Source organism: Diceros bicornis, chromosome 3 (assembly GCF_020826845.1).
Source record: "Diceros bicornis minor isolate mBicDic1 chromosome 3, mDicBic1.mat.cur, whole genome shotgun sequence".
Lineage (NCBI taxonomy): Eukaryota > Metazoa > Chordata > Mammalia > Perissodactyla > Rhinocerotidae > Diceros > Diceros bicornis.
The window spans coordinates 13144675-13163047 of record NC_080742.1 but is presented as its reverse complement, the minus strand read 5'-3'; the positions used below and the strand labels follow the sequence as shown (position 1 = coordinate 13163047).

The 18373-nt window shown below is 36.0% G+C and overlaps 1 protein-coding gene across 9 annotated transcripts in view; it reads left to right on the top strand.

Annotated features, from left to right (window-relative positions):
* Positions 1-21: 21 nt before the first annotated feature.
* KMT2E (lysine methyltransferase 2E (inactive)) overlaps positions 22-18373 on the top strand; it is an 87227-nt gene continuing 68875 nt past the window's right edge. For 8 of the 9 annotated variants that reach the window (XR_009215896.1, XM_058523675.1, XM_058523693.1 and 5 more), the window contains exon 1: positions 22-460. The gene's annotated coding sequence lies outside the window, so the exon portion shown is untranslated. Of the gene's footprint in view, positions 461-16828; positions 17548-18373 lie in introns of those variants that run through there. The other variant, XM_058523666.1, reaches the window with a different exon arrangement.

Here is an 18373-nt window from a genome sequence, read left to right as displayed (position 1 = left end):
CGGGCGGCTTCGTCCCCTCCCCCTCTGCCCCTGCGGAGCGGGGCGGGCGGGCCCCGTGCACTTGCCGCCGCCGCCGCCGCCGCCGCGGCCGCCGCCGCCGCCGCCGCCGTCGCCGCCGCCGCCATTTTCCCAGAGCGAGAGGCAGTGACACTGAGCGGGCGCAGGGGGCCGAGTCGGAGACCGTGCCTGAGTTGGGGAGCGGACGCAGAGGGGGCACAGACACTCTGAGCAGCCTGCCGTGGCCTCTGCGTTCCTGCCGACTGACGGGGCGCCCCCTCCCCTGCTCCTCGGTTGCTGGTGAAGAGGCTGCGCGCTGCTGTTGGGGAGGGGGTGTGTGGAGCCGGGTTCTGTGTCCGCAGTGGCTTCTGTCGGGGGGTCGTCTGATCGCGGAGGTGTGGAGAGACGCCTTAGGGGTCGAGCCGATAACGGGGTCCGGGTGTCTGGTGTGTGAACATCACAGGTCAGTGCCTGTCGTCTCCTCGGGAGTTGGTGGGGTTTGCGGGGTGGAGGGACGGGTGTTTCCAGAGGGAGGGGGCTTTCTCATTTTTATCCTTGTGGGAGGGGGGGTCGACGGTGACGCTCAGGTGTCTTGGTTGGGGCGAGACGTTGCTTGTTTGAATCGAATTTGTCCATTCTCTTCTCTGTCCCTAGAAAGGGAGCATTATGGCGGGTTTTAGGGTTGGGGAAGGGTAACTGGCAGTTAACCCCCCTGAGAGTGGGAGTTAGGGAGGGGGCGCCCTCCTCCCTGGCAGGGGGTTAAGGCCGCTTGGGTGAAGGGGGCGGCTTGGGACTGTTAGTGGGGTTTGTGTCCAAGTGCTCCCAGGAGCTGCCAGCTCTGCCTTTCCTCTACTGCATCTTGTTCAGGTGCTGAAAAGCCGTCTAGGCCCCATTTTTTTCTTCTTCCATTTCTTTGCTGGCAGTCTCTGGTATAATATTCTCGTAAATACGAAGGGGGTTCAGAGAACGCCCCGGGCATCTCCCTTTGTGGGAGGACGAGACAGGTCCTCATCCTCCCCGGGAGAGGGTAAACCCGCCCCTGAGGTGGTCACCCCAGTCCCCAGCCTGCTCAGTCTCCTCCCCCACTGCTCTTGATTATCGCCCTCCTTTACTGTACGGAGGCTTAGAATCCACAATATGGCACATTTCAGAAAAGCTTATTTTGACCGCGGGATTGGCACAAACACTGTGGCAGCAGACACAGAAGAGAAACAAACGGTTCACTGTGCTAAACGGGGGAGGGGGAGAGAAAAAACAATCCGGAGTGCTCGCTCCCGTTGGCCCCAGTTCCGCAGAGCTCTTCTTGCTGGACTCTGTCTTAAGAGTGATACAGTTTCAAGTCAAAGGGAAATCGCTACAGTTAGCTTTAGAGTAAAGCCCATTTTGCCTATTTCCCCCCTTTTGAGAGATGTGAATAACGTAAGGTGTTTGGAGTTCTGGAGACCTTGGAGAGAATTAAGTGAGGTGCATTCAACTCTAGGCTGGAGACATCAATACCTAATTGGAAAATAGTCCGTTTTTTCCTTTAATTTCCGAGATGGGGAGTAAAAAGTGAAATTTCCCTCTTTTGTCCTTTACAGATTCTAAAAATGGCGGCCCCAGGCTGATGTTGTGGTAATCTAATCAGCTCGGGTCCTCCACACCCCATGCAGTGCGTTTGTCTGCAGCATATTACAGGCTTATTATGTTTACGTGAAAAGACTGGGCTTTTTTTTTCCTTCCCCAAACCGTTTACAAAAATGTGTTGATTTTACTGCAAATTACAGTATTGTGTTTTAGTAGATTAATTTTATTGGTTTTTCCTGAGAGGCAAATAAAATGACACCACTTTTGAAAAAAATAAAAACAGGTAGCCTTAGAAATTGCAGTAGTGAGGCTAGGTACTCTTAAATATTAAAAATAAAATTTTATTTGGGGACAAATAATAGTTTTTGTTCGGTTTAATCCAAGCATCTTTATTCCAATATGCCAAAGTAAATTAAAATGTTTAGTAAGTGTATAAGTGCAACCTATTTTGTGTGACTAGGTTGTGTGACTTGTTTCCCGTCCAACTCTTGACCAATTTTGTGAATTTTGATTGTTGTACTCTTTCAGATTAATTTTTAGGGAGCTGTACAAACAAGCCTAAACCTGTTACTTCACTGGGTGTGGAGATGCTTGTTCTTCTCACTATTATATTTTGCATCCATTTTTCCCGTATATTTAAGCATTCCTTAAGAATTTTCTAAGTTGATTGTGTATTTGATGAAGTGAAGCTCCATGCTCTGCTGCCTTTTAAAATTGTCTTACAGTATACTATCAAAATTATGTAAGTAAGGAAGTAAGGCTTTAGTTGTTGATCCCCCTCCGCCACCCTCCAACATGCACATTTACCTATTATGGGATGTGGAATTCAGTGTGTTTCAATAGACTTTTAAGTAAAAACCATACCATGATAGGGTCTTGAATCCATTTTATGCTAATTTCAGAATCATATAGATTGAGGCAGAAAATTAAATGGTGTAATTTAACTGCATTTTTAAAAGTGTGAATGATTAGAATTCATCTGTGTAGTGGGAGGTCGATCTTTTTGGCCTGAACTAAGCAGTGAGATATGAGTGGCTCATTAATGGCGTCTAGTGACCATTCTGATTGTGGTGCAACTGAAAGATGAGTGCCTTTCAATCCAATAGTACTTAAAAAGGTTGGAGAGTATACACCCTTTCATGATTCTCTTATTTCCTTGTAAATTCTGCTCTGAAATATTTACAATGGAATAAGAGAATCATGAAGTTCATTTATGAACTAGATTGATAAGTTCCTATGTTACAAAATAATTGTAGAAATAACTGGCTTAGAGAGTTTCATCATGGAAGACTGAGCACACAGCCTTACTTAGAATCTTAGAAATATTTTATTACAAAATGTGGATAATGGGAGAGTTTGTGTACGGATTCCAGGTCAATGCTCATTTGTATTATGCTCTGAGTGTTCGTATAAGTCCAGACCCTTAACTGCAGTGTAAAGATTGTGCATTTATTTTGTAGATAAGTGGTTAAGGTCTGTGGTTCAGAAGATTGGTACTTTAAACTACTGTCTAATGTAGGAAATCAGTATACTCTTAGGGAAATTTGGTTTATGTAGCCATAGGAGGGAACACTCTCCATATCCGTGTTTTTCTTGATAGTGACCTTGGTCAGGTCTAGACATATAAAGCATTTGGACTTCCTGGGCTTCAAACAAACAGTATCAAGTTAGAAATTATAAGAAAAGCTGCCTTCACTCTACTAGCTTTTTCATACTGGCCTGCTTCATTGCTTTGGGTTTTGTTTTTTTCTTGTTTGTTTTGATATGTTTTGGTTCCTATAAAACAAGACTGACTTTTTAAAAATATATTGCATTTTATTTTAAATGGTTACTTTATAAGTAATGTGGCTATAAATGTTTGGTTTTTATTAATGTATACCCCAATCAACTGTTTTAAGTTAGGATTGTCAAGGCAAATTTATTAAAATGTTAGGCATAGTTTTTGTTCCCAGAGAGTTTTGAAACATTTAGTCCCTTGGGGGAAAACTAGTCTAATAGTCTTTGTTCTTAGGATAGCTGAGTTTGAAGGATTAGCTGTTTATCTGCTTACGTGGATTTGTAGAAAATCATAATGTAATTGGAGAGCAAATTTTATTTTTAGAGACTACATTTTGATCATATTTCTCTTTTGTTGTCTGTGTAAGTTATAGGATCCCTTTGATCTTAATTTAAGTTTAGAACCTTTACAGGGCTTCTCCATTTCTCTTCAACTCTTTAGGTCTCTGATAACTTGCTGACAGTTTTGGCTTTTCTGTCTTCCTCACAGCTTCCAGCCAGAGAACTTTTTAGCATGTATACCACAGTAAGCTCTAGGACTTCTTGGATCTAAAAATGAGGCAGTGAGGAAAAAAAGCCAATTAATAAGTTAGGAGAAATTCTTCCCTTCGATACGTACCTTAGTGGTCTTAGTGAAATTATAACTTCTTAAATTGGTTTCTTATTTCTAAGAATAATTTACCCATTTTCATGCATCAAACTCTTAAAGAAACCTACGGTTTTATTTTTAAAAGTGTGTTGTGTAAATCCTAATAGTTCTGCTTTTCTGGAAGTTACTAGTGGGACTTAAATGTGTACTACCATTGTGTGTTTAAAATGTGTATAAAACCAACAGGACTTTGAAGAGCTATCAAAAACTGCTTAATAAGTATTAGTATGGAATTTTCTTAAAAGATGCTATGTTTTTTTTTTTTATTTTAATAATGTATAATAGCTTTTATCTCCAAAGGATTTATTCTTAGCAGATGGTAGGTGCTCAATTATTTGTTGAATTTAAAGCTTTTGATTAAGCGAACACATTTACATCTCAAATATTCAGGGTGATCAGGGACTGTTCTTTGTCATGTGTTAGAATAAATGTTGAGTACTTGTATTTAGTGAGACTTACTTTTTAATGATGAAATAGAATTATTTCTACAGTAAAATTATTTTTTGTGTTGACTGGCAAAATAACAAGAAGGATACTATTTGAGATATTGTGGTATAAATGTTAGCTAGCTTTTAGGCTGGGTTTAAAATTGGAGTGGCTCACTGTCTCTTTTTTACTGTCTCTTTTGTAATGTACAGATGTTGGGAGGAGCCTCATGTTTTTCTTAATATTGAAAGGATAGTATTTTTGTGTTACCTAAAAGTTTGTTTAACATGAAAGAGCAATATTTGTGGTTGAAAATTGTTTTTAGTGCACTACATTTCAAGTGGACTGTATTTAACTGTAAAAATCTTGCTATTGCAATTAAATGATGAGTATTTTATAAAGAGGTAGGAATTAACCAAAAGAAATTGTTTTTTGTTATTGTGAACACTTATGCTAAGTGCTATATTAGAAATCAAATGGTGGTGATGCAGGCTAAGTTAATTAGATCTTATTTGTATGTTTAAGAATATGAGAAGTTTTTATTAACCATTAGTAGCTAGGATACTTTTTACTTAAATCAGAGTCAAGAAAACAGTTGGGGGCCGGCCGCATGGCTTAGCGGTTAAGTGCGCGCGCTCCGCTGCTGGCGGCCCGGGTTCGCATCCCGGGCGCGCACCGACGCATTGCTTCTCCGGCCATGCTGAGGCCGCATCCCACATGCAGCAACTAGAAGGATGTGCAGCTATGACATACTGGGGCTTTGGGGGGAAAAATAAATAAATAAATAATTAATTTTTAAAAAAAATGGTCTTATATTTCACTTGATATGAAATCATATTTTTTTCCCCTCGTGAACAGCTCATAAAATCAAATTTTATTTTTAGATTGTCAGGAAAGCCATTTTTGTATTGTTAGGTGAATTTTACAGTTTTATTGAAAATCTGATTTGGTTGTTTACCAAAACTATTTAAGCTATTTGAGGTGTTGGACATTTTCAGTGCAACAAGTGAGTCACAGAATTCTTTTTTGATTTGTTGCATTAAGATGCCATCAAAATAGACGTTATGCCTTTTAATTAGTAAATAATCTATAATATAGTTAATGGTTAAATAATCTATAATATAGTTAATGGTTAAATAATCAATTACTTGTCCATTTTTAATTAAAATATTTATTTTTTACATTTTAAAACTGTCTCACATGAAATCTGGGTTTAAGAAAGGACCTGTATACAGGTCACCATGAGAAACAAAATGATTTGTGCAGTTTTCTTTATTCTAATCATACGATTGGAGAAGGGAGATAATTTTCTACCAGCTTTTAGATGATTGCTCAATTTAGAGTTAATCTGAAGGAATAAACATTCTTGGTCCTGAAGTTTATTATTGAGAAAGATAATATTGAGTGATCATACCTGTGTTATAGCCCACCTAGTTGCAGCATTTAAGGTCTGACCCTGTGGCACAAAGCTAAATAATATAACAGTGGGATTGAGTTAGTTTTGGTTTGTGGTATTTATAAGATAATTTTAAAGTTCAAGTTCACCTACTTATGTTATCTAACATTTTATCTGAGACAAAAAAATTTTAATTTTTTAATCTATGTTGACTTTTGTTTTCAAAGGGTATTTAAAACATAATTTCTATTTAAAGACTTAAACAATTTACTCTGATAAGTTATTTTAAACTTATTTGAGTTAAATAAGTTTAAAGGTTAAATATGTTTTCCCATTTTTCTCACTGTTTGGTCTAAGAATATGGTAAAGCCTAGTGTCAGTGGTTTTTAGCAAAAAGTAAAGAATGTGGTGAAAAGAATTAACCATGATCACTTAGGATATTGTCAGGAAAACATAGTTTTGTTTTTTCAAAAGTTCACATATCAGGAGACTATGAGAAAGATATACTCTTCTAATATATATATATTTTTTATTTCACAGAGTAATAATGAAATATAATAGTTTCTATTTTGGAGTTTACAGAAAGACCTCTTGAATTTCTCTTATCTTGCTGTATATGTCATTTAAAGAAAGACAAGTTTCAGGAATTTCAAAACCCATTTCCTGTTTAATGACGTAGCAAAAGACGGGAAGATTCTTGATGTGGCTGATTTGAATGGTTAGGACTGTGCTTAGTAGCCATGAATTGATGGGGGTCTGAGGTTGGTCTGATACATAGTAACTCCTCTTGAGAAAGTAAGATTGTTCCTTTTGTAATTATTAGCTTTTCTGCTTCTGTTTAAATGAAGCCACATAATTGGTTGAATTGACACAGCCTTATTACATCTTATCATTAAGCCACCAACAAAACAATATTTTTCAAGCATAGACAAAAGATTAGTTTGAGTGGCTACTATTTCCCTTGCACCATTTATTTCTACTTTTCAAAAGCCTGCTGTTTTGGGGTTTGTTTGGGTGCAATGAACAGAAATCCGTTCCAGCTAGCTTAAGTAAAAGATTTGTTATAAGGCTATAGGGAAATCTCACAGAACTTATTTGAAAAAAGTGAAGTACTGCTGGGCCTCACAGGAATTGGCAAGGTGTCAGAGAGCCACTGTTCTCCATCTTGATCCCTCTAATTAGCTGTGACTGCTTAAGGAGATGGTGATGGGGTAGGTATTTATGGTGTGTGTGTGGGAATTTCGTTGGATGGAGAGCAAGAGAAAGACACCTCTAATTCATCGGAAAACAATTGCCTTTTTCCAGGGATGTTCAAATGTATTTGGGAGGGCTCCAAAACTAAATAATTAATATCAAACTGATGATTCCATTTTTTAATTAAAAAATGCAAATGTTATATTTATGTTGATAAATGCTAGAAAAAAACCAAGTTTTTTTATTTTTAAATAATTTCAAACTTACAGAAAAGTTACATGAGTAGTACAAAACTTTGCTTATACCTTTTACCCAGATCTCTCTTTTTTTTTAACATTTTATCACATTTGTTTTATTATTCTCTGTAAATGTAAAAAAAAAAATTTCTGAACCATTTGAGAGTAGATTGCATACATCATGCCCCCTTCAGCCCTTAATATTTAAGTATGCATTTCCTAAGAACAAGCATCTTTTCTTAGGTAACCAGAGTGGTTAAATTCAGGAAATTTAGCATTGATGTAATACTTTTATCTAGTCTTTTGTCCATATTCCATTTTCATTAATTGTCCCAATTAAGCCCTTTATTAGCATTTTTTTCTAGTACAGTAGCCAATCCAAGATCACAGGTTGCATTTAATTCTCAGGTCTCTTTAGTCTCCTTAAGCTAGAAGAGTTCCTCAGTCTTTCTTTGTCTTTCGTGATATTGGCAGGCTAGTTATTTATACAGTGCCCCTCAATTTGGGTTTGTCTAAGGTTTCTTCATGATTAGTTTCAGATTTGGCATTTTTGGCTGGGATACTAGGTAAGTAATCTGTGTTTTTGTATCCTCTGAAGGCATTTGATGTCTGTTTGCCCATTGTTAGTTACTGTTTCTCATTTTGCCATTATTAAGTAATTTGTGGGGAGATATTTTGAGATTGCATAAATGTTCTGTTCCTCGTTAGACCTTCCTCTCCTAGATTTAGTGTCTATTGATGATTCTTGCCTGAGTAAGTTTTACTGTGGTAGCTGCAAATGTATCAGGGTTTTTAGCAGTGGTTTGTTTCTGGGTAATTGGGATTGTGAGAGTTTTCTTTTCTTTTCTCTTCTGGTTTTTCTGTAATGTGTATGGATCACTTTTGTAATCACAACAAATAAAAGAAATTTAAAGGAAGAAAAGTGTAGATAATTTAGTTAGTATGAAATAGTATTCCTGCACAGGTTTCTACACAGATGACATTTAAAATAGTTTCTTGAATGCTGGTCTAATTTGAAATCTAGAATACAGAAATTAAAATTAAGTACTTAGATTGTTAAATTATTTTTTTTAAATGAATGTAGTTCCAATTCCTCATTCAGTTTTTAGAATTATTGCCAAATGAGCCTTGAGTTACAGTTGTTTAGGTTTATGATTTGCTGCTAATGCTAGCAGTTTGATTGATAAGACAAGGCTGAAAATTTAATTATGGTGCTATTCCCCTTCCACTAAAAAAAAATCCTTCAAGTAATTTTTTTGAACTAAAGTATTTTTTCTGAAATCATTGAGACAAGTTCTTTTTTTACATATATGCACCTATACTTTTAAAAAAGGTTGTGAGATGGTACATTTAATACAGCAGAGTATCAAATGTCTATAACTCTGAGAACAAGGCAGTGTATGATTTTTGGAACCTTGTAATTAAAGAAGTACATAGTCATTGTAGCAAAGTTCAGAGGGACAGGAAAGGGACAAGAAACAGGGAAAACACTATTCTCCTCTTGAGAAGCCAGGCCTATTTGGCGTATTTCCTTTTAGTGATAGCAAAATATTAGTAGTGAATTTGGATGATAATTTGAATGTTTTACTGATTCAGGCCCTGGGTAACATATTGAATGAAAAGTATTAGTTTCTTTGGAAATTTTCAGGCACTAGGAGAAGAAAATTTTGAGACTTGTGAATATTTGTAAAGTGGAGATTATAGTCTCTAAAACTTAAAATTTTCTTCTGAGAAAATTAAGGTAATTATATTTCAGAATAGTGGGGATTAATGAGATGATACAGTGGATTCTTAGCATTTTGTAGGTGCTTAATTGATTTAAAACTCATTTAAATTAACTGTATCTCACTGTGTCTTAGGAGAATGAAAGTTCAGTTTGTAGCACTGCCAAATCTTATCCTATTGGTTTTAAAAAAGTATAGAGTGAAAGGTGCAAAAATGAGTCCCATGATGAACTAGAGGATTTTCTTTTAGGCCGGAACCCCCATCCTGGACATGTAAACTAGCACCCTATTGACTGAAGTTAAGAAACTAGAGTTAGAATTGACTTGAGAGATCTTTTAGTCAGTTATTTCTCATTGTGGCCCAGGGACCACATGTATCATTTACATGGAGTGCTTATTGAAATCAACATTCTTGGGCCCCATTCCAGACCTACATAATCACATCTAGTGGGGTCTTGAATTTGCATGTTAGTACTCGTCTCAGCTGATTTTTACAATGTTCTAGCTCTTCCCTTTTATTTTATAAGTAGACTAAGTCCCAAGGAAGTTAAATCATTTTCCCAAGGTTGTATAGTTAGATAGTGGTTGATCAAGGATTAAAATTTAGGTCCTGATGCTTTGTATTTTATACTTTTCTAAGAAACAGTGCTGATTCTCCTCTTAAGAAATCAGGCCACTGTTTTTGGATTCTCTGAATGAGAGAATACTGGGAATACTGTTTAGTGCTTCTTTCCTGATTCAGGATGACCTTTTCGTTTCCAGGACCCATGTGTTATTTGGATAAGAGTCTTGGATTGGAATTATAGCAATACAGATTGAGATCAAGTTGTGGTGAGCCTTGAATGCCAGGATACAAGAGTATGGACTTGATGGGAGAGCTACTGAAAAATTTGCTTTGGCGAGTGACATACTGGGATATGCTTATTCCCCCCTCCCCAATTCTTAAGATTATGAAAGTAATATATGCTTATTAAAAGAACTCAAATAGTACTTAGAGGCAGTATTGCATAGGGTTTAAGAGGAGAAACTTTAGAACCACACCACTTTGGTTTGACTGCACTCAAGCCAAGTTGTGACCTTGGGCAAGTTACTTACCTTTTTGTGCCTTAGTTTCTTGACCTGCAAAATGGAGATAATAATAGAACCTATCTTATAGAATAGTTTTGAGAATTCAATGAGCTAATATGTAAAATTCTTAGTAAGTTTTCCAGCTGTTTCTGTTGTAGTTGTTTCTGGAAGAAAATGAGTCTCTGACTCCCATCTGTAGCATCTCTCATATGCTAAGGTGATCACTATTTATAGTTTATGTATTTTTCCTTGAGTGTTTTATGTAGATACTGTAGACATTTCTTTAACCTTCATTTAATCAACTTGCAGGATTAACATTTCTTCTTTAAGGGGCTGGCCTGGTGGTGTAGTGGTTAAATTCAATCACTCTGCTTTGGCGGCCCGGGGTTCGCGGGTTCAATCCTGGGTGCGGACCTATACACCGTTCATCAAACCATGCTGTGGCAGGTGTCCCGTATACAAAGTAGAGGAAGATTGGCACAGATGTTAGTTCAGGGCCAATCTTCCTCACCAAAAAAAATATTTCTTTAAAAAAAATACTAATACCCATAGCATGTTGAATGATGTAAACTCTTTGTGCTGCTTCCACTAGTTGAGTTGAATGCTCATAAGAATCATATATTTGTTCCCAAATTGGCTAATCCCATTGTACTTGTATTGTGTTTACATTATTTAATTAGATTTTACATAAACCAATGATAAACGGGTGTAAAGAGAGAATTGTAGTTTAAATGAAAACTAAGTTAAATGCTTTGGAAAACTTGATAAAGGCAAATTAATTGCTGAAGAAAATTGTTGTCAAGTTAGGTATGGGTAAGATAACTAAAAGATTATGGAGAAAAATAATAAAAGTCTAGAAGGAAGTTTGCATTCCCCATTGCTCCTCAAGTGTCTAGGTGATTTCTTACTTTGCAATAATCTAAAACAAAAAGCTGTAGAGAATGTGTTACAGATATGGTTTATACAAGAATGAAAACCCAGGATTCCAATTAGGGGAGCCATATTCAATAAGAGAACGTTTTGGCTTGACACCAAAATACTGATGAATGATATTTTAAATTAAAAATACAGTGTTTAAGATTATATATATTTTATATATAATTTTTTTTATGATTGGCCATGTTAACTGACTTTGATGAACTCACAAACTTCTAGTCCTTATTTTTTATAAATAAATTCAGATTTCTTTTTTTAATCCAAAAGGGGATGGATCCTACCATATTCTGTAACTTTTTCATTTAGAATCTTGGAAATTTAAAAAATGCTCTTTCAGAATCTGACTCTGGTTTGTCCAGTGGGGTTTATAGGACTCTACGTAGATGAAATGACAGATTTCAAGTGTCTCTGGAATTTGTCAGACATGTTGACATGTCAGGATCCAATAACCTTTGTTATCTTGTGAGATTTAAAATTGTACTCCCGGGGCCCGCCCGGTGGTGCAAGAGGTTAAGTGCGCACACTCCGCTGCGGCGGCCCGGGGTTTGCTGGTTCGGATCCCGGGCGCGCACTGATGCACTGCTTGGCAAGCCATGCTGTGGCAGCATCCCATATAAAGTGGAGGAAGATGGGCACGGATGTTAGCCCAGGGCCAGTCTTCCTCAGCAAAATAAATAAATAAATAAAAGAGGAGGATTGGCAGATGTGAGCACAGGGCTGATCTCCTCACACACACAAAAAATAAATAAAATTGTACTCCTTTAGGACCATTCTAGCTCTGATAATATCATAAACTAGATTTCATTTAGTGGCAAATGGTTGAATGCCCTCTGTGTGAAAGCATCATGGTAGCCGCTAATTTTGGCTTGCTGATCTTGCACATATTTCCTAAAGGAAGTAACTGATGATTGTGTTGGCTAATATCCCTGGGATCAGTTTGTGTGTATTATGTGTATTAGCTTGTAATTGTTTGGTGTATTGTAACCTAGTTGCTGTATGTTAGTAGTAACCTATTAGTTATACATTAATGTAATAACTGCTTGATTTTTGAACTCCAAGTTAAAACTGGCAGATCTTATGGAAATGGTATGGTTGTGCCAAAAGACAAAAGTTCTTTTATTGTGTAATTACTTTGAGAATGTCTGAGAAACTGTGATATTTATCATTTAAATTTAATCCAGAGTGATGGTGGAGATTTAAAAAACTAGATTCTGCTGGTATAGCCTAAACTATCACTTATAGGTAGTTTAAAGTTTATGCTTCTTACCTCCTAAAGTAAATGATTCATTACGGATTTTTCGAAAAGTGTTTCTAGTCAGTCCACAACTTCACACAGCAATTTCTTTCTCCGTGTTCTGATGACTTTTATTATGAGTGGCTGATCAGCTCAGTACATATGGATTATTTTTTATTTATATATAATCTCATCACAGAAAGGTCTTTACAGTGAATTGTAAAAGTGAAAGTGGGTGTAGTTTGTCTTATAGCAGATATACTGGTCACTTGTAGCACTCATTGTGTCTGCCAACTTCATTCTTGACATTTTGTTTTTGCCTTTATTGTAAAATTTCTCAGTGATTATATGCCTTGTTCCAGATAGGTTACTCTAAAAGCCTGTCTTGAACAAGATACATAATAAGTTAATAAAGCTTGCATATCTGAGTATTTTTCCTAACAGAGTCTTAGATCTATTAATTCCATAACTCATTTTTGAGAGTAAGATGCATAGACATTTTTTTTCTAAGCTTCAGCTCTCTAGTTGTAATACACTAGTCCTTCCATTTCCAGGTTTTTGTTTTTGTTTTTCTATTTATATTAGCGTATGAAGAGGAAAAAGTTGATTTTTGAATACTGTAAGTCTTGGAATTAAAGGGCTAGGAAAAATGCCATAGAAATAAACAGTTTAAACATGAAAAGTATTTTTTCTTTTTATATTCATTTTGGTCTCTTGGTGATTTTGTAGGTTGTTAAATACTTAGAAATTAAAATACTATTATTTTAGACAAGATATTTTATAGTAAATATTTTAAATGCATGTGGAATATTAAGATAACTTTTCAGATACTTACAGTAATAGAGCTACTTTCACCATTTGAGTGACTTGGCGGTCAACAGTATTGTGACTGGAATTGATTAAATTATTGTTGGATTGAATAATATAAACTTGATGCCTTTAATTCTAAGAGGCAAGACACTAACATTCATCAATGAGTATCTACAATATATTTACGTGTCTTATTTACTTTGCACAGCAACTCTAGAAGGTAAATATTTTACCCATTGTTCATGAGAGGCCTAGAGAGACTGAGCGTCACATAGCTAAAGAGTGACTGATCAAGAATTTCAATTCAGGTCATTTGAAAATTATCATAGCTTTCTATTGATCCTTATAAAGTACTAATTCTTGGCAATGTAATGAGAATACACAAATCATTAATCAAAGGCAGTTACTTAAGAAACTACTCTAAGATACCCTTGATTATATTGGATTGTCCCAGCTCATTTCAGGTGCCTTAAGAGCAACTTAATTTTGTTCACTGGCTCATTTGCTAGCATCTAGAGCAGTATCCAGAACATTGTATATGCTCAATAAATATATTAAATGAATGAATTCGAATTTATTTTATTCTATTTTGAAATAATAGAATAGTTGCCATAATCTGGGGAGAAGATGCTTAAATAACACTAAAGATTTCTTCCACTGTTTGGAGACAAGGTACTCAGAACTTGATGGTAACAAGCTGGAAGAGTGGTTGATTGTTGGAAATTATTCAGATGATGAATGTGATGGTGGGGGTCCTGGAAACTGAGGAAGAAAGAATCTGAAACGCTGGGGAGGCGCAAAAGACTGGGTAACCAAATATTAGTAAGAGACTAGAGAAAAGGATTAAAAAGAGAGCTTGGAGAATGGGGTCCTAATAAGAAATGGAATGGAAGAAGGTGTAGAGAAGATTCAGTTTGAAGGTTTATTTGATTTTTGCAGTGATGGCAGATATTTGAATAGATATATATCCTATAGATGGCTGGGAATAGGAAATCAAACAGGAATGAAAGGTTAAATCCAAGATTGATGGAGACTAATAATAGGATTGAGCCTTGAGGGACAATTGCATTTTAGAGTAATAAAGGAAAGAGAAGCAATTAGAAAAAACCACACCAATCTGTTCTCCATTTCTATAATTTGTCATTCAAGAATGTTATATTAATGGAATTATACACTATGTGACCTTTTTGGGATTGGCTTTTTTTTTTTTACTCAGCATAATTTCCTTGAGATTTATCCAAGTTGTTGCATGTATCAATAGTTTGTTCCTCTGTATTGCTCAGTAGTGTTCCATTTAATGTTATTTCCCCATTTGGTAGCTACCACATAGAACATGCAGCTTCAGACTTTTCCTTTTAAATCTACAGAATGTGCTGTCTCTTATTTTCTTTTGTTAACTTCCCTGACTCTGTTTTCTCCTACTATCTCAATCCCCAGCTCCATTAGGACTACTGAGAGCACAGTTTAAAAATTACTCATGTAGATAACAATTTTTTTTTTAAACTGAGGAAGTTTTAGAACCCATTGAAGTATGTGATATAATACTTTACAGTATTCATTACTTTTGTACATAAAAGTAAGATTTTAAGGAATTTGGGAAGATATAATTATTCTTAAGTTTGAAGATTCTCTTTCCTCTGCTCATATATTGAGCAATACATTCTAAGGTATATGGTCATGGGCCATATGGCAAGTAGAAAGTGGGAATAGATTACTATTTTAGAAGGAAATCACTTTTGGTTAGTTATATTCTCAGGTATAAACAAAGGCAAAACTCATTCTAAGAACAGTTTTGTGTGTGTAGGAACAGAAATTGTACATTTATACCTGGAGATTCTAATCTAACCAAGATATCAGTCACTGAATTGCTACTTGCATAAAAGGCCACATTTTACTAGAATTTAACATTATAGTTTAGTGATCTCCAATACTTTGGGGAATGACAAATATTATTCAAAAATAATAGCATGGTGCATTAAAAACTGGATAGTATTGAAATTAGTTATTTTAATTTGAGAGGATTTTGGGGTGGTGATGGAGGAGTATACCAGTACTTTAGTTAGTTGCAGAATTGGTGTTTAGAATAGCTTCCCAGAAACCCTGGTAGAAAGAATGGTACCCCATTATATAATGCCAAACAAATAGTATATCATATTCATACATATATTTTTTTAATTAACGGACTTTATTTTTTAGAGCAATTTTAGGTTCACCTCAAAATTGAGCGGAAAGTACAGAGTTCTCACATGCCTCCTCCCCACACACCACACACAGCCTTCCCCACTATCAGTATTCTTCATCACTATGATACATTTGTTACATTCAATGAAGCAACATTGAAACTTCATTATCAACCAAGGTGTATAGTTTGTGTTAGGGTTCACTCTTTGCGTTCCTGTCTTTTTTAAAAAAGGTGGTTGTTCTCGATACTTTGATTCCAATATCAAATCTCTAATGAGCTAAAGATAAGGTAAGCTGGATTGCAAGGTAAACTAGTATGGAGTTTTAAAAATTACTGACTGACTGGGGTCGGCCTTGTTGCGTAGCAGTTAAATTCACGCGCTCCGCTTCGGGGGCCTGGTGTTCACGGGTTCGGAACCCTGGGCGCCGACCCACGCACCACTTACCAAGCCATGCTGTGGCGGCGTCCCATATGGGGTGGAGGAAGATGAGCACGGATGTTAGCCCAGGGCCAATCTTCCTCAGCAAAAAGAGAAAGATTGGCAAGGGACGTTAGCTCAGGGCTCATCCTCCTCACACACACACACACACACACACACACACGCACACACAAATACTGACTGATTTGGGAAAGTGCCTCAGTCTTGACTGTATGCTGTATAGGGATGGTTTGGTGCCAGTGGGTAATATCATGAGATTTGCCATGGGTTTATTCTTTAAAGAGTTTAGTCTTATCAGAACCAATCTCGTTTTGACAATTTTGTAAAAGGGATTTCAGAGTTCAGGTGACTTATTTATTTTAACCATTACTCTGTACACAGATTTTTGTTTAAGGAAATAATTGAAATAGTGTGTTTAAAGTTTGTAATAAAGAAGTTTGGCTGTTGACTTTTTAAGTGAAACTACTTCAATCACATTCTCTGAATTTGCAGTTCGATACAGAAGCATCCTTTTTCCTTTACTGATAAGAATGGACTCTGGGATAGATCAGAAATTCTTAATTGTTTACTTTTACAAGTATAATACTGAGAATTGTTCTCCGATACTCATCTTCTAAGAACTTTTCCTAAATATGTAATTCGCAGAAATTTTACCTGATAATTATAGCTAACACTTAACTGAGTGCCATGCACAATCCTTGAAACAATTCAGAAATACATTCTTTGATTATTCCTGTTTACAGATGAAGAACTAAAGCTTCAAGAGAATAAGTAACCATTATTAGTATGTAACCATTATTAATAAGAGAGTGAAAGCTAAAGCATTGATACTTTGTTACTGAATTTAGTAGTAACAGTTGGAATTGTAATAAATATTAAATATGATACAGTGAAACTCTTTTATAGAACCAGAAAATGTGTTTTTTGAACATTGAATTTTATGTAGGTTTCCATTTTTCAGGTAGGTCCACCAACATTAACTCTGACTACAAGAAGACAGATTTTTTTCTATAATTTATTTATTTATTTATTTTTTCCCCCAAAGCCCCAGTAGATAGTTGTATGTCATAGCTGCACATCCTTCTAATTGCTGTACATGGGACGCGGCCTCAGCATGGCCAGAGAAGCAGTGCGTCAGTGCACTCCCGGGATCCGAACCCGGGCCGCCAGTAGCCAAGCGCGCGCAGTTAACTGCTAAGCCACAGGGCCGGCCCTGGATGTAAATTTATTAAGTAGATCAGGTTTGGGGGAGGAGCAAGGTGGGTTTTGTTATTGTTCTTTCATTTACTGTGCCAGGATAAATGCACTCCAGGCGTTCTGAAGTGAGACACTTATGTATTTATTTAATTTCTCCTCCTTTTGAGAGAGGCAGTTTCAGTTTTTTCCGATAACCTGTAAATTCTAGGTTATTTATTTTACCAGTTGTTTGGCAAATTTTAATTTCAGGCAAACGAATATGTAGGTTCTGGAATCAGACTGCTGGGGTTCAAATTCTGATTCTGCTATTCATTAGCTATGGAACTTTGGACAAGTTTAACCTCTCTATCATATCTGTAAAGTGGGGATAATAAATGGACCTATACCATAGGCTCATTGTGAGGATTAAATGTTGTAAGCACTCAGTATTTGTTATTACTATTATTATAACCTCTAGTTGAGTATTGATCAGGTAAGTGCTCATGGAGCACTGTCTGATACTAATATTAACCCAATTGGAGAAATACATAATTCATTTCTGTTGTCAGATTTTTTTTTTGTAGCTTTTTAGAATCTAATATTTATTCTGTTTTGATTATCAGGAATAATCTGTTAATATACTTGCGACTGTAAGATTTAAACTGTAAGATCATCAATCTAAGCTACCTCCATTTATAGTTGAAGCCCAGAATAGTGAAATGACTTGCCCAAAGTTTCGTTAAGTAGTAACTTGGTAATAGATCTTGATCAACCAGTATTCTTTTTATTTACTTTAGTCAACTCCTGTAAATAAAAAATCTGAAATGAGTAATGAGGGCAGTTTAATTTCTAGTTTATAAGGAAACCTCAGGTATGTGGTCCCTCACAATTTCTTTTAAATTTCTTTATTTCATTTCCATTAGTAATTCACCCAAAAATTAACCTGCTTACTCTCTTAGTGCTACATCTTCAAAATATAAACATGGATTTAATTTTAAATATTTATTGATCTCTCTGTAAGGTACTTATAAAAGACAGAAGGATAATAATAAATGATCCTTTCCGCAAAGAGATTCTGTTAGATTGGGCACTTTTATGTGTAATTTTAGAAAAAAATTTTCCTCCTATTTTCATCTTCTCTGCCTTTTGGGTATCATATTCATCTTTTCAGTGGTATTTTTTTTGTTTTTTGAACTTTTTGTGGTCTTAAAAGCAACCTCAGTCTTCCAGTTTTTCTGATAGACTATTTTCTAATTTAATTTGCTTTTTCTTGCATTTTATCTTGTTTTTCCTACTTCTGGGGTTTGTTTGTTTTTGTTATAGTACTGTTGCCTTTGCTTTGCTGTTTTTAATATTATATTTCCCAGTTTCTTTTCAGTTTGATTTGGTACTTTAATTGTTGCCTTTGCTTGCATTTATATTCATTTGTATAAAAAAGTGAAGAATAAATTTATTTTTTTAAGAATTATGTGCTCGTTGAGTCCCTTTGGTTTTAGGTGCCATGTTAGGCAGAAGTACCTGTAATTTTATGCCATTTGAAAATAGCTCAATACTCCTATGTTCA